Source organism: Hemiscyllium ocellatum, chromosome 14 (assembly GCF_020745735.1).
Source record: "Hemiscyllium ocellatum isolate sHemOce1 chromosome 14, sHemOce1.pat.X.cur, whole genome shotgun sequence".
NCBI lineage: Eukaryota > Metazoa > Chordata > Chondrichthyes > Orectolobiformes > Hemiscylliidae > Hemiscyllium > Hemiscyllium ocellatum.
In genome coordinates, this window is record NC_083414.1 from 55,768,999 (window position 1) to 55,785,356 (window position 16,358).

Genomic DNA, 16,358 nt, shown 5'->3' on the forward strand with positions numbered 1-16,358 from the left:
AACTCAAAGTCAAGAAGAATCAGGAGGAAAACACTCCAATGGTTGGAGTCAAACTGTATGCAAAGGAAGGTAGTTTTGGTTATGAGGAGTTAATCAGCTTAGTTACAGGGCATTACCACAGGAATTCCTCATTACAATCATCTTCAGTGCTTCACCAATTACTATTCTTCTGTAAAGACTATTATCTTTTATTTCATTTAATTTTTATTTATGAACTGAGCTGGGAAAAGGACTGGAGTGCAATCAAGGATAAATTAAGGAATTTTTGTACTTGTAAAAAGCAAGTTACAGAACCATATTGTAAATCGTGTTAACACTGTTGTTTTGCTAGCATTTGATAAAGATGTGAGCAGAGACAACCCAACTTAGGGGTCCGTGTACAACTTCAGATTCTGTCAGCCACCATATTGCTAGTTGCTTTGTGGAGGCCAAAGGCTATGAGCCTGAAAATAAGTATCTGATTGGCTCCAAGATGGCTAAACAGCTTGCAAAGCTTCTGGGCGTGTGCAATGTCGGCAGAAGCTTTTGGACTACTAAAAAAGCAAATATTCTGTCTCCCTCTCTTTCCAGTAACATTTTTTTTCAGAAGTGAGAATGTTCAATGATTATTGCATGGTGTTTGGAACCATGCAGGAGTCCTCAGACACTGTAGCAGTTTATGTCCAGAGGAGGCAAGTCCTTGACAAAATTGAGGCTTGTACTCATAAATGGCAGATAATCTTTGTGCCACATACAAGCCAGGGAATGACCATCTCCAACATATTGGGATCTAACTATCTCCCTTTAGCATGTAGTGGCATCACCATTGCTACTTACCCCATTATCATTATCTTGGAGAGTTACCCTTGGCCAGAAATTCAACTGGACAAACCATAATTATATAGTACTACAAGAGCATATCAGAGGCTGAGAGTTATGTAGTGAGCAATCACCTTTTGACTTCCATACAAATTAAGGTACAATTCAGGAGTGAAATGGAATATTCTCCACTTGCCTGGATATCTACTGCTGCAACAACACCTAAGAACATCTGCACAATCCAGGACAAAGTAACCCACTGGATCGACTCCCCATCTCACCTTAATCATTCATCCTATCCATCACAATGCTCAAGATTCATTGCAGCAACTCACTAAGGCTGCTTGCAGAGTACTTTCCAAAAACAGCAGTTGCCTGGAAACACCACCACCTGCACATTCTCTCCAAGCCACACACTATCCTGCATTGAAATTACTTCTTCACTGTCATTGATTTATAATCCTGGAACTCCCTTTCTAACAACACTGTAGGTGTACCACTACACCAGATGGTGCCACAAAGCAGTACACAAAGCTAGTTCATTGCTATCTTCTCAAGGACAGTTAGGGCAGATCAACAAATATTGGCATTGCCACTGATGCTTGCATCTCAAGTGGGAATATTCAAGTAGAAAATTCTTTTGTTTTGAGGCTAAGAGAGCAAGCAAACAAGTTATTATAAGTCATTTTTTTCTTGAATCATGACTTTTTCTTGCAATTTGAAGAGTGATGATTTAGATACTCCAAATCAAACTAAAGCATTTAAATTTCAGGCATTCACAGATGAGCTCATGTGATCCAGTTAAAGCCAATCTGATTTAATTTCAGAATTTACCCTGCTGTTTATGCATTATGCTTCCTTTTGGCTGAAGTACATATTAGTCGTTCATACAATCTAATATCTCCACTATCAGTGACTCTTTTTGGTTATTATTTACCTAACACCTGGTTTTGTGACAGAATCACAGAATTGTTATGGTTAAGAAGGAGGCCATTTGGCCTATTGTGCCTTCACTAGTTCTACAAGCATCATTAACTTGTGTCAATCTCCTGTTCTTTTTTCTCCCCATATCCTTGCACACTATTTCTATCCAAATAATCATCCAATATCCTTTTGAATGCCTTAATTGGATCTGCCTGCACCACACTTTCAGGCGGTGTATCCCATACCCTAATTATTCATTGAGTGAAAATGTTTTATTCTCACATAACTCTAAATTTACGCACAGTTGTACTTTTTCCTTTTTGGAGCAACACTAGCTTCACCCCATTTATCCTATTCAGCCTGTTCAGGATTTTGAAAATTTTCATCAAATCTCCTCTCAACTTTCTACTCTCTAAACAGTACAGTCCCAATTTCAATCTGTCTTTCATACTAAAATTTCTCATTACTGGAAGGATTCTATTCTGCTGAAAATGTCTGTACTCTCAATCTAATGTGCAAACACATTCCAGAAATGTTAAAAATCACACAACACCAGGTTATAGTCCAACACATTTATCTCAGAGCACTAGCTTTCAGAGTGCTGTTTCTTCATTAGGTAATGAAGGAGCAGTGCTCTGAAAGCTAGTACTTCCAAATCAACCTGTTGGACTATAATCTGGTGTTGTGTGATTTTGTTTTTAACTTTGTCCACCCCAGCCCAACACCAGCACGTCCAAATCATGATGTTCCAGCAATGCAGATTTCTCTCTGTAGGACTCTATATTCATGGCGACACTCATATGGAACAGAAATATCAAGGCTGAGCTGGTGCCTTTACACATTCTTACTTGTTTTATGATAAGAATTTCTACTGACCTTTACACTGGTGCAGTCATAAAACCAATGTTATTCAGTATATAGCCAACTGCCGCCGTGACATCAACCGACTCAACCTGTCCACCCCTCTCACCCACTCCAACCTCTCACCCTCAGAACGTGCAGCCCTCCACTCCCTCCACTCCAATCCCAACCTCACCATCAAACCCGCAGACAAGGGAGGCGCGGTGGTAGTTTGGCGCACTGACCTGTACACCGCTGAAGCCAAACGCCAGCTCGCGGACGCCTCCTCTTATCGCCCCCTTGACTACGACCCCACCTCCCACCACCAAACCATCATCTCCCAGACCATCCAGGACCTCATCACCTCAGGGGATCTCCCATCCACCGCCTCCAACCTCATAGTCCCACAACCCCGCACCGCCCGTTTCTACCTCCTGCCCAAAATCCACAAACCTGCCTGCCCCGGCCGAACCATTGTCTCAGCCTGCTCCTGCCCCACCGAACTCATCTCCCAATACCTCGACATGGTCCTCTCCCCTTTAGTCCAAGAACTCCCCACCTACGTTCGGGACACCACCCACGCCCTCCACCTCCTCCATGATTTTCGCTTCCCCGGTCCCCAACGCCTTATTTTCACTATGGACATCCAGTCCCTGTACACCTCCATCCCCCATCACGAAGGACTCAAAGCCCTCCGCTTCTTCCTTTCCCGCCGCACCAACCAGTACCCTTCCACTGACACCCTCCTTCGACTGACTGAACTGGTCCTCACCCTGAATAACTTCTCTTTTCAATCCTCCCACTTCCTCCAAACTAAAGGAGTTGCCATGGGCACCCGCATGGGCCCCAGCTATGCCTGCCTCTTCGTAGGATATGTGGAACAGTCCATCTTCCGCAACTACACTGGCACCACCCCCCACCTTTTCCTCCGCTACATCGATGACTGTATCGGCGCTGCCTCGTGCTCCCACGAGGAAGTTGAACAGTTCATCAACTTTACTAACACCTTCCATCCCGACCTGAAATTCACCTGGACTGTCTCAGACTCCTCCCTCCCCTTCCTAGACCTTTCCATTTCTATCTCGGGCGACCGACTCAACACAGACATCTATTATAAACCGACTGACTCCCACAGCTACCTGGACTACACCTCCTCCCACCCTGCCCCCTGTAAAAACGCCATCCCATATTCCCAATTCCTTCGTCTCCGCCGCATCTGCTCCCAGGAGGACCAATTCCAACACCGCACAGCCCAGATGGCCTCCTTCTTCAAGGACCGCAGACGTGATCGACGATGCCCTCCACCGCATCTCCTCCACTTCCCGCTCCTCCGCCCTTGAGCCCCGCTCCTCCAACCACCACCAAGACAGAACCCCACTGGTTCTCACCTACCACCCCACCAACCTCCGCATACAACGTATCATCCGCCGCCATTTCCGCCACCTCCAAACGGACCCCACCACCAAGGATATATTTCCCTCCCCTCCCCTATCAGCGTTCCGCAAGGACCACTCCCTTCGTGACTCCCTCGTCAGATCCACACCCCCTACCAACCCAACCTCCACCCCCGGCACCTTCCCCTGCAACCGCAGGAAATGTAAAACTTGCGCCCACACCTCCACACTCACTTCCCTCCAAGGCCCCAAGGGATCCTTCCATATCCGCCACAAGTTCACCTGTACCTCCACACACATCATCTATTGCATCCGCTGCACCCGATGTGGCCTCCTCTATATTGGTGAGACAGGCCGCTTACTTGCGGAACGCTTCAGAGAACACCTCCGGGCCGCCCGAACCAACCAACCCAATCACCCCGTGGCTCAACACTTTAACTCCCCCTCCCACTCCACCGAGGACATGCAGGTCCTTGGACTCCTCCACCGGCAGAACACAACTACACGACGGCTGGAGGAGGAGCGCCTCATCTTCCGCCTGGGAACCCTCCAACCACAAGGTATGAATTCAGATTTCTCCAGTTTCCTCATTTCCCCTCCCCCCACCTTGTCTCAGTCGGTTCCCTCAACTCAGCACCGCCCTCCTAACCTGCAATCCTCTTCCTGACCTCTCCGCCCCACCCCACTCCGGCCTATCACCCTCACCTTGACCTCCTTCCACCTATCCCACCACCAACCCCCCACCCCCAAGTCCCTCCTCCCTACCTTTTATCTTAGCCTGCTTGGCTCTCTCTCTCTTATTCCTGATGAAGGGCTTATGCTCGAAACGTCGAATTCTCTATTCCTGAGATGCTACCTGGCCTGCTGTGCTTTGACCAGCAACACATTTGCAGCTGTGATCTCCAGCATCTGCAGACCTCATTTTTTATTCAGTATCAAGGTGATGATCTGGATTACTGTCCCGGGTCTTTGGGTTCGTGGGCTCAGTCAACAGACAGACCTGTAAATGACTCTTTGTCAATCACACAAGCAATTGTTTATTCTTTGATATGACCAGGTTAGTTGATTCTGATCAGCCCAGAAGTACGCATACTCCAAGGCTACCAAAAGAATTCGATGACTTACAGAGTTTGCATAGAGTTTATGTACATTGTTCATACTCAAGACATGGAGCACGATCACATAGTAACAATCAATCAGATTCCCCGAGGTCTGTGTGCACATTTGTCTTAGCCAATCATGATTTCTTGTGAACAACCTATTCTCAGAATCATGTTTGTCTTGCCCTGTGGTTAGGATTAAACCATTATTTCTGCATATAGTGGTTAGGGTTATACGGTTACTTCTGCATTTACAGTATTTTATCAGACCTACATTAGTCTGTAGTTTCTTATTTCTGTCTGGTTCAGTGCAATCTAATTTGGCAATGCAGAAGCCATTTTGTGCAGCTCCTTCAACCATTTTGTCCTACCTCCCACATGCCCACATCCTCATTCCCCCCTTTGATCACACTGCAATTGCTAAAAGGGAAAGCTAAACCCAAACGATTGCCCTCCAAGGCATTTCAGCCATTAACATCCTCTAGAGCGGCATCACCATCTTCGCCGTTCACCTGGTCACATATCATTGCCATCAACACATGCAGGTGAGCCGTTGGATTGCAAAAGGAGCAGCCTCTGGGGTTAATCTATATCGCAAAGGAGCTCATAAGCTTAGCAATTAAACACTTAATAATAGCAATACCGACAACAGACAGAGGAGAATGATTCCGATATCCATAGTGAAATTGATAAGCCAATTGTACCAAGAGCCCGATCCCCAGTTTCCCCAACTGGTCCCTTCAATCATTCCATGAAGGAACACCTGGATCTCATCTTGTATCTTAACAATATTGCCAGTGCAATCGGGAATGCCCATAATGCACTTATCTTGGACAATTGTACAGACCCCACTTTCCCGGGCTTGTATATAGTCTAAGGCATACTGATTCTGCAAAGAGTAAAGACACAGATCTGATTATCACAGTTTAATCTGTTCCAGAGCCTCTTTGATCTTATTTCTTAGCCTGGTCATGCTGCAGATGAGGTAATTGCTGTTCTTTTGACTTATCACCCCTGCTGATCCTCCCAAGCTTAGGGTACTCAGGATTCCCCAGCCTATTGAGGGTCCTCCATTGTCACCCAGTCCCTTGGAATCCTTCCAGTTGGAGCAAAAATCAGCTGAGTCCGACCACTGTGTCCTCTTCCAATGAAGGTTCTATCGACTTGTTCACTGGCTAGGACAAGGTACTATTGTGGAAACAAGGGCTCCGGTAGCAACCTTATGGGGTATACCTTTGTCATCAAGGACAAGGAAATTAGTAGCTTTACCTTGGCTGAAGAAATAATAACATGGTTTGATGTATATGAGGGAGGGTTTGTTAAAATAGGATACTGAAATGTTACAGCAGGGGTTCTGGTCAAGTCTACAGAAGTAAAGGGCCAACATTTTGCAAAAGGCGTCACTTGAGTGCCATTAAATATTGGGCAAAGTGACTATTGAGCACTTGCACTGTATGGTAGACAATGGTCCTCAGATTTCTGTTCCCATTAGGCTCTCCTTTATGAGAAAGTGAGGACTGCAGATGCTGGAGATCAGAGCTGAAAATGTGTTGCTGGCAAAGCAACACATTCCTGAAGAAGGGCTCACGCCCGAAACATCGATTCTCCTGCTCCTTGGATGCTCCTGACCTGCTGCACTATTCCAGCAACACATTTGCAGGCTCTCCTTTAGCTCTATTGCACGTGACCTTAGCAACAGTATCAGATTCATAGTAGCAGGGTTGATAATTTTTATCCTCACTAGGCTTACATCTGTAGGTAAAATAAAAAAAGGCAGGTTTGTTAATTACATGGTAATTCCCACTGATTTCTCCTGCCCAGATGGACCGTATGGTCTTTCTGATGTAAAAGTCCATTGCAATGATCAATCTTTGTCATGTTCCACAAGTCAAAGGCATCTGGTCAGTGCACTGGGACAACATCCCCTCAGCATAGGTGGTGGATAATCTCAGATCGTCCTGGATCATATTGATACTTAGTGTCTTTCCCCATCAGGATGTCATGCATGATCAAACAGGTCAGTAGGTAGGTGACATGTCTCTTCTCTCAGTTCAACTATCTGTAATAAGAATAACTTTAAAACAACAGCAACATTCAAAAACCCAAATGGACAGGATCCCGTCGGTTTTCTAGAATTCCAGTACCCTCACCTCCTCTCGCCCCCTTTGATTGGCTCGACCAATCAACTTAAAATGAGGCAGGTGGACCTAAGCTGAGCGACCAGCGACTTTGACTGCTGTAGGGGTGGTAAGTAAAATCTGGGAGGGGCCATCCCTACGAGGTTGGAGACCCGTGCGAGTCCAGTTCTTGACAAGCACAAATGAACTAGGCTGCACCTGTGATGATGCTGAAAATGAGGGAACATCGCCATAGGCTGCACACACCTGAGAAAGAAAGGCATGCTTAATGTTAGTGAGACCAAGAACATAATCAATCATTTCTTCGGTCATGTGGTGGACATGGACTAAGGAGGGAGTCGAATCATTCCAAGGGGTACAGAGCAGGTGACCGTCGGGAATCTCAGTTGGAGACAGTCGTGTTGCCAGCAGATGTGGATTGCATCTGGAATAAGGCCATGGGGAGTAGCATAACCAAGGAAAGGTCAGTCTTGCCATTACTTTGACAAGTTTAGTCTTTAGAGTCTGTTCAAGCTTTCAACAAGGCCAGCAGCCTGAGGACGATAAGTACAATGCAGATGCTGATGAATAGAAAGCTGGGAACAGAGTTTTTCATTAATATTACCAACAAAATGAAGTCCATTGTCTGAGCTAATGAACGCAGGTGTACTGAAGCGGGGAATAATTTGCTTAAGCAGAATCTTCAGCACAGTCTCAGCTTTAGTATCAGTAGTTGGGTAAGTTTCAACACATTTATTAAAAACATCAACAATGACCAAAACATATTTATAACATTGGCATTTACTCAACTCAATGTATCTCAAAAGAGCTGCCAGGCAAAGGATTATCTTCCCCTGATCGCAGAGAATGCCTTGCCAGGGTTACGCTCCTGACAGATGAAGGAATAGTCACTCACCTTCTGAGCCAACAAACTGCAGGTGGGATGCCACCAGGAGCTCAGAAGGAAGTCACTGACTGCTCTGGCACCACAATGAGCTGTGCAATGAACACATTCAATAACCCAGAATGCATGTTCATCAGACACACAAGTTTGACCTGTGGGAGTAGTCTAGAGTTGAGCATCAGGGTCAGACAAACAGCCCAACTCGGACCATAACAGCTTATTAGTGTCAGGGGCATTCCCAATGAGGTTTAACAACATCTTGGATGGTTGGAATTAATTTATCCAAAGTTGACTGGCTCTTGTTAGAATTTTAAGTCTGTCTCATCATTCTGGACACAACCATAAGGTCCCCTTTAGAGGCTGCTTTTACTGCTGCATTGGCCAAATGGTTGCCAATATCAACTAAACCTTTGCCATTACTATGGGCAGTACATTTAATAAATTAATCAGTTGTAAAATTTGTTTATGAGGACCTCTTGATCTGTCTTCCTTTTCCCTTTTTATTTTGTAACATTCTATTTTGCTCCTCCTCAATCAGCAATTTGCATCTTCCTTTCACACTTCTGCCATTGAATATTACTTGCCATGTGTTTACTCATTTGATCTGTAATGTCATCAAATCTTTTACTATTGTCCTCACTTTGCTAATCCATTGGATTCACCCTCTGCTCCTTGAACCCTATTTTAACTTTACAGACAATTCCCTCATGTCTCCTATGTTAGCTGATGTGCAACTCTGTCTCTTCGCAAAGCCTTCTAACTCATCCACTCTCTCTATACTGCAAAACTACTATTCCAAAATCTAGTGTGAATGACCCAGGAATTTCTTCAAATCAAACTTTGGAAAATTTAAGCCATCGTCCACTGTCACAGACTGTCGACCTGCCATGGATTTGATTCCCAATCTTGATCGCTGCCAGACTGCAGTTTTTTATTTTGGTGCTTGTTGGATTTTGAACTGAAGTTCCAGATTCACGTTCTTTCTAACAGAGGTTGTTTGCTTGCATCTCTGCCTCTTTCTCAGTAATTTGTCACTGAAACTGCTGTGCATTACACCTTTGTCACTTGCAGACTTGACTGTTTTGATGCTTTCCCGGATATGGTGTCACCTCAGCAGTGAGTCTTAGTTGATTATCAATAGTCTGAGCTACATTGTCTTTTGACTTAAATGGAATTTGATGGGACCTTCAATGTAGATTCATTTCCCCCTTGGAAGTATTGATGTCCAATTACTAAGATCCACGTACCCGAAGTCTCCCTTGATAATTAAAGGCCAACCGTTGAACTGCGCAGTTCTTTACTACTGTCATTATATTTAGATATAGATCTCTCAGATTGTAACCTTTTCTCATATGCACATTCCTTTTTAAGAACCTCAACCTGTTTAAGAATACCCCCTTCAGTCAATTTGATGCCCAATTTAGTGGCGTTTTCATGTCAAGAGTCTAGTAAAGAATTATCTTTAAGTTCCTGACAATATTGATGCCAAAGTCCAAGTAATTCTTTGGTTTTCGAGCCCAAATGTTTTTGCTAAATTTGCCGTTGGGCTGACTTGACCATGTCTATATTCTTTGGACTTCCCAATGACCATTGTTCATCGCCCAATTTGTTGTTTAGGTCACCAGACAACTGTCTAAAATTTTGATCTCTTTTCGAATCTTTATCACATAACGCCTGCAAAAGACAATCTTTCTCAATGGCCTAATCTATATAATTTCCCATTATTTCTTATTTTCAAAACAATTTAAAACAGATGAATATTTCAACATATATGACAACACAGTATTAAAACACTTTTTAAAGGGAATTTAAAGCTTTAAAACATAATTTGCAAATTAAATTTAAATGTTTAAATTACAATTTCTTTAATCAAGACCATTATTTTACATCTGGAGCACAAACATTCAGACACCAACAAACAAATGTGCAGTCAAACCAGACAAAAAGGAGTTAAATTTTCTACAGGCTCCAGGAAATCTTTGTGGTTCAGTCTTTTTCAGTCTCTCTCTCTCTCACACACTCTCTAACATTTTCCTCTCTCATTATTTTATTCAAGACAAGTTTTTTAATGCCGTTTCATGAGTCTGCAATGCAGGAAAATATACAATTGGAATTTATTTTAACTCTATTCCCAAAACACAAGATTATCTATTCAAAATTATATCGAATCCCTTTTTGTCAATTTCCGGTTGACAAACCCTTATAACTTCCTCAGAAACCTAACTCACTGATCGGTGTCCCATCAGGTGTCCGTTTCACACCCTGAAACAACTATCATAAACTCAGGATGTACAGGTCTCGACAATGCAAACTAGGTTCACTAATTTCATATGGTTTTTCTTCAATTACATACTATATCCTCCAGACCTAGAAAGTCTACCTATTAGTTCAATTAACTCAGTCCCTACAAATCTTTCTCTTGACAATCTGTCTACATTCAAATATCTCTTTTTCTCAAATCTCTTAAAGTAATAACAATTCTCACACCTGACCGTCCCTTTTCAGCAGGATGGTTATGGATTTAGCAAATGGACCAGTTGACCTCAATCTGCCGTGAGAAAACCAGATGGAAAACAAAATACTCAGACTTGGCTGGCCAATTCCTCAACACCAGGTCTGAGATGACTCAGTCACTTTTATTGCTAAGATCGAAATCGTCCATTGGAAATCTGAGTCACGGCACCAAAATGATGATCCAGTTTACTGTTTGGGTCTTTGGATTCATGGGATTGGTCAATAAACACACCTATAAATGACTCTTTGTCAATCACGCAAACGATTGTTTATTCTTTGATACAGCTGGGTCGGTAGACTCTAATCAGCCCAGAAGTATGAATACTTCTAGACTACCTTACAGAGTTTGCAAAGAGTTTATGAACATTGCTCATTGTCAGAAATGGAGCATGATCACATAGTAACAATCAATCAGACTCCCCGAGGTCCATGTGCACATTTGCCTTAGTCTATCATGATGTCTTGTGAACAATCTGTTCTGTGAATCATATTTGCCTTGCCCTGTTTTTAGAGTTATCCGTTACTTCTGCATTTACAGTATTTTATCAGATCTACATCAGTCTACAGTTTCTTGTTTCTGTCTGGTTCATTGCAATCTAATTTAGCAATGCAGAAGCCATTTTGTGAAGCCCCTTCAGCCATTTTGTCCTACCTCCCAGATGCCCACATCCTCAAAGACACTTAATATAGAAAGAGTTTTGAGCCACATGGCCACTAAATGTCGATCCTCAACCCTTTCATGCAAGACTGCACATTTAGAGTTTCTGATTGCAGAACTGATGTGTTCTGATGCAAATGGTAACAGTAACTAAAATTTAAACTGGACTTCAAAAAATGCACTTATATTAACATTTTACAAAACTAAACTACGGTCCTACTCAGCCAAATTAATCAAAGAGAAAATATATTTAGGCACTGAAATTTTCATGCTTAACAGGGACTTTTTTCCCATTATATGCTTATTAATTAGGAAAATAAATTTTAGTTCTTTAGCTGATTGGTAAGATTTCAAAATTGACCAAAATCTATGAGAAGGGCTGTGCTGAGAATATTGTGATGATGAGAATTAGTTATGTCATTGAATTTGATTTAAAATTTGAAAAACTTACCCCAATTTTTGATGTTACCAATACCATTAGGCTGAAACATCATTTTTGTGTTATCACAATATCGACATGCATACATATGTTTGCCCTTTCATTCTAGACAAAAAAACACTGCAGATGCTGGAATCCAAAATAGACGGGCAGGAGGCCCTGAAGAAGGGTTACACCCTGAAAGGTCAATGTGTCCTGAGGGAGGGTTACACCCCGAAACGTCGATGAGTCCCGAAGAAGGGGTGTACCCGAAACATCAATGAGTTCTGAAGAAGGGTTACACCTGAAACGTTGATGACTACTGAAGGAGGATTACACATGAAACATTGATGAGTCCTGAAGAAGTGTTTCACCTGAAACATTGATGACTACTGAAGGAGGGTTACACACGAAACATCGATGAGTCCTGAAAGTGGTTACAGACCAAAATGTCGATAAGTCCTGAAGGAGAGTTACACCCTGAAATGTCGACTTCTCCACCCCCTGATGCTGCCTGGCTTGCTGTGTTCTTCCAGCCTCCTGCCTGCCCTTTCATTGTAGCAATGAGTCAACTCGCCATACCCCTTAACTCTTGACTAACTAAGGAGTTAAAGGTTATCAGTGGTAGGTGGAAGTATGAAGTTTAGTCCATGATCTTATTGAATGATGAAGCAGGCTTGAGGGACTTCTAACATCCAAAAATATTGGAAAGCTATTGCTCCCTTATTCTGATATCACAACAGTAGATACAAAAATTACTTGCAAAGTGCATTGCGATGTGCTGTGATTATGATAGCTGTGATGTCAATGCAGGTTCTTCTCTGGGTCACTGGAGATCCAAAATTGATGAGAAGATCAATACTGCAGGAAGGAAAACAAAGCCTTGTTAACTGATGAGGAGCTGCTTATATAAATTTTTGCTTTACTTTCAAATTGAGGCAATCAACTGTGCAGAAAACTTACAAAAGTGCTACTGAGTGCTTTCAAATCAAACTGATGTGAGATTGAGAATCACTTTTGCACTTGTATTGTGTTCTCCTAAGTTGAAGAGTATTAATGATGATGTGTTGTATTTACCTAAAACAAAAGAAAGAACAGGAGATGTGTCTAGTTTGAAGTAGCCAAGATGGTCACTTCAGAAAGCAGTGTCGCCTGACCCTAAGCAGATTGGTCCAGTGATTTTATAGGGTTGGTAGTTACCTTTCTTGAGAAAAAGCCAACAGAAAGTATGTTTGCAACAAGTTCCATTTAAACTGAGAATACTGAATAAGTAATATATAAAAATGAATACAAAAACTGGGACAATTTGTAGGTCACCTGCACATGACCGGTGCTATTTGCTCTATTATCTGTCATATGTGCATGTTTGACATATGCTCTATATGTGCACTTATCATAATGCAAATGCACCAATTTTCTTGAAACCACATTGGCCATAATTTTGTACAATTTAAACTTTCCAGCTGGGGAATTGTAAGCGGGAAGGTCACGTTGCTGTGGTGAGTTTTATGCATTATTCTTTTTGGTATATGACTGTTAATGTGATAACAACCCTAGTTAGGACAAGTGATCACTGTGATTAGAGTTGTTTTCAGTACAATGTGAAACTTTATTAAATTGAAAGATTTTAGACATTATCCGCTGGGAATACAACTGAATTAGACCAGTTGCATCACCCATTGTTAAAAATGTCACTAACACTCAAAGTCTGGTGTGCAGATCCATTGTATGTTTGATTCCAGATGTCTAGATGCTTTGCTTCCCCTTTACATAATAGTGCTACAAATGGTCAGTATAATTGGAGAAATCCAATCAGTCTGCTCTTAAAGGGGCACCTGGAGTGGGACAGTTTGGTTGATTAAAAACCAGTCCAATTCAAGGAAATGTTACTTAATCCATGATGAAGTGGAAGAGTACTGCTATTACTAGTCATGCCATTTTACATTAGTCAATGCAACATAAATGTGACAGCTAACTGATTACTATTTATTTGCCTTTGCAAAGCTCTTAAAAGTCTTCCCTAGTCATTTGCTTATTTAAACATGTCATCCTTAGCAATATTTATTTCTTAACTAACATATATACAAAACAATATTTTATCATTGTCTCAGTGCTGTTTGTGGGACCTTGCTGTGTACAAATTGGCTACTTCTCTTTTTTTTATGTAGTGGCTACACTTCAATATGCATGGCTGTGGCTGCAGCATATGGGTCATGAAAGATGATGTCTATGTGTAAGTGGCTTTTCCATTCTCAATCTGAAAGCTTTAATGCCAAAAAACAGATAATCAGCAAAACTGCATCCTTGAAGTTTGACAACAAAGTTGAATGAAGAGGTTGATTGAAGTAAAGTCTCACAGGAAAGCCCGGAATAAACAAATAAAACATTATTCTACTTCATGGCCTGACTCAAAGCTCCACAAAGTCGGATATGCATCAGGTAAGTAGATCTGAACAACACCACTTTGGTAAGTTTTGTCAACTAACAATAGAGAAAAGAACAGTTAGTCTTCTGCTTTGTCAAGCAATAGGGGAAATAGTTATTGATACGCTTTTATTGTAACTAGCTAATACTGTTTCTGAGTTGGACTTCTGAAGTGAAATATGGTTGCATCATGAGCTGTTAGCAATCAGTTTTCAGGTTAGTGTGAATGCAATATGTTCATACATATTACTACACACATCTGGAATAGATGGGACTTGAACCTAGGCCTCTTGGCTCAGAGTTTGGGGCACTATCACTGTGCCCCAAGAGCCTTCAGCGATTAGCCTTAATAGTTGTTGATGCAATCTGTTCAGAGGTGTTATTACGTACAAACGAAAGAGGTAGGTCTTGAACTCAAGCCTCCCAGCTCAGAGGCAGTGCCACAGCAATCGGTCTTTTCCTCTCATGTCTGGTGGGGCTATCACACCCAAATCAATTGCATTTACCACCAATCACCCCATGATACTTTTCATCTAATATCCACAACCACTTAAATTACCCATGTTTCCAATTAATCAAATTATTCATAATGCCCAGCAAGGGCATAGCAATAGGAGTAGGTCATTCAACCCCTCAAACCTGTTCCATCATTCAGTGAGATCATGAGTGATCTGTGGCCTAACTCCATTACTTTGCCTTTGGCTCAAATCCCTTAATACCTTTGCTTAACAAAAAAAAAATCTCAGATTTAAAATTATCATTAACAACAAAAGTTGAGGGAAAGGGAGGAGGCTGAATCAAAATGGAGTTGGGAGTCCAAAATGGAGCAAGCCTTTTTTCAAACACTAGTGAGCATACAAACCAGCTGACTTCCTTTGATAATTGCATTTATTTTAGCGATGGGTGCAGAAGCAGATGTTGTGTGAATTGAATTCTAAAGAGATAATATTGAACCATGGCCAGTATAATCATTTTCAATGAGATAAGGCAATAAAAAGGAGTTAGAGAAGCCAGTCTTAATGAAGAGTAACTAAGAAGAGGGTAATCATGTTTTGGCAGCAATTTCAAAGCTAGTATAAAAATCATGTTGTACATTAGCACTGATTTACAAATGATGATAATTTATTACCATTTATGACTAATTATAGCTGAAAGTATTTTAGTTACATTGATTATTCATCTCTTCTATACTTTTTATATGTATTTTATAACAAAGGATTCACTTGCAACAATTGAAGTGTTAAGTTATCTGACCCTTTCCAATGTGTTTGCGGATCCATATGCAGTTAAACCCTACTAAGTTTGCACATCGAATGATAATTTGTAGAACCCTTCCTGCTGATATGGAAGAAAATGATCCTTTCTATCTTCCAGATTTCTGTTTGAAAACATTTCCCAGGTACTGGAATCAGTGGAGAATTAGTCATTTGGCTTTTGTTTAGATGGCAGGTATATTAAAAAATGATTTTCTATGAGACAAATAAAATAGTCAAAAATTAGGGGAAGCAATCAGATAATTCTTTGTGACACACTAAATGCCAAACAGAGAGCTTTTCTGCCAGTTCTGCTAGATATGAATTGGATAGCCATCTTAACGTGGCAGTTGGGGCTGAATGGCCTCCTTTATCCTGTCTCATTTTAATATATTCCAATAGACCTTAAGAAATAGGAACAGGAGTAGGCCGTTTGGCTCCTCAAGCCCACTCTGCCCTTCAAATGGATTATCATTAGTCTATCACTGCTCATCTTCACTTTCTTGCCATTTCCCCATAACCCATGATTCCCTTACTGATCAAGAGTCAATCTATCTCAGCCTTTAATATACTACATTTTCTGTGTCAAAGGCTTCAAAACCCTCTGAGTAAATAAATTCTCCTTATCTCAGTCCTAAGTTGGTGCCCTTTTATTCTGAAACTATGCCCACTGGTCCTAGTTACTCCTATGATGGGAAACATCCTCTCAGCATGTAGCCTGACAAGCTGTTAAGATCACCTCTCATTCTCCTAAATTCCAGAGAACAGTCCCAACCTGTTTAACCTTTGTTCATAAGACAATCCCTCCATACTAGGGATCATCCTAGTGAACCTTCTCTGAACTGCCTCCATTGAAACAATAGCTTTCCTTTAACAAGGGGATAAAAACTACTACAGTACTGCAGATGTGGCCTCACCAACACCTTGAACTGCTGTGCTGAGACTTCCCTACTTCTATACTCCTACCCCCATGAAATAAGGGCCAACATTTTATTCATCAAGTGAAGCATTTAT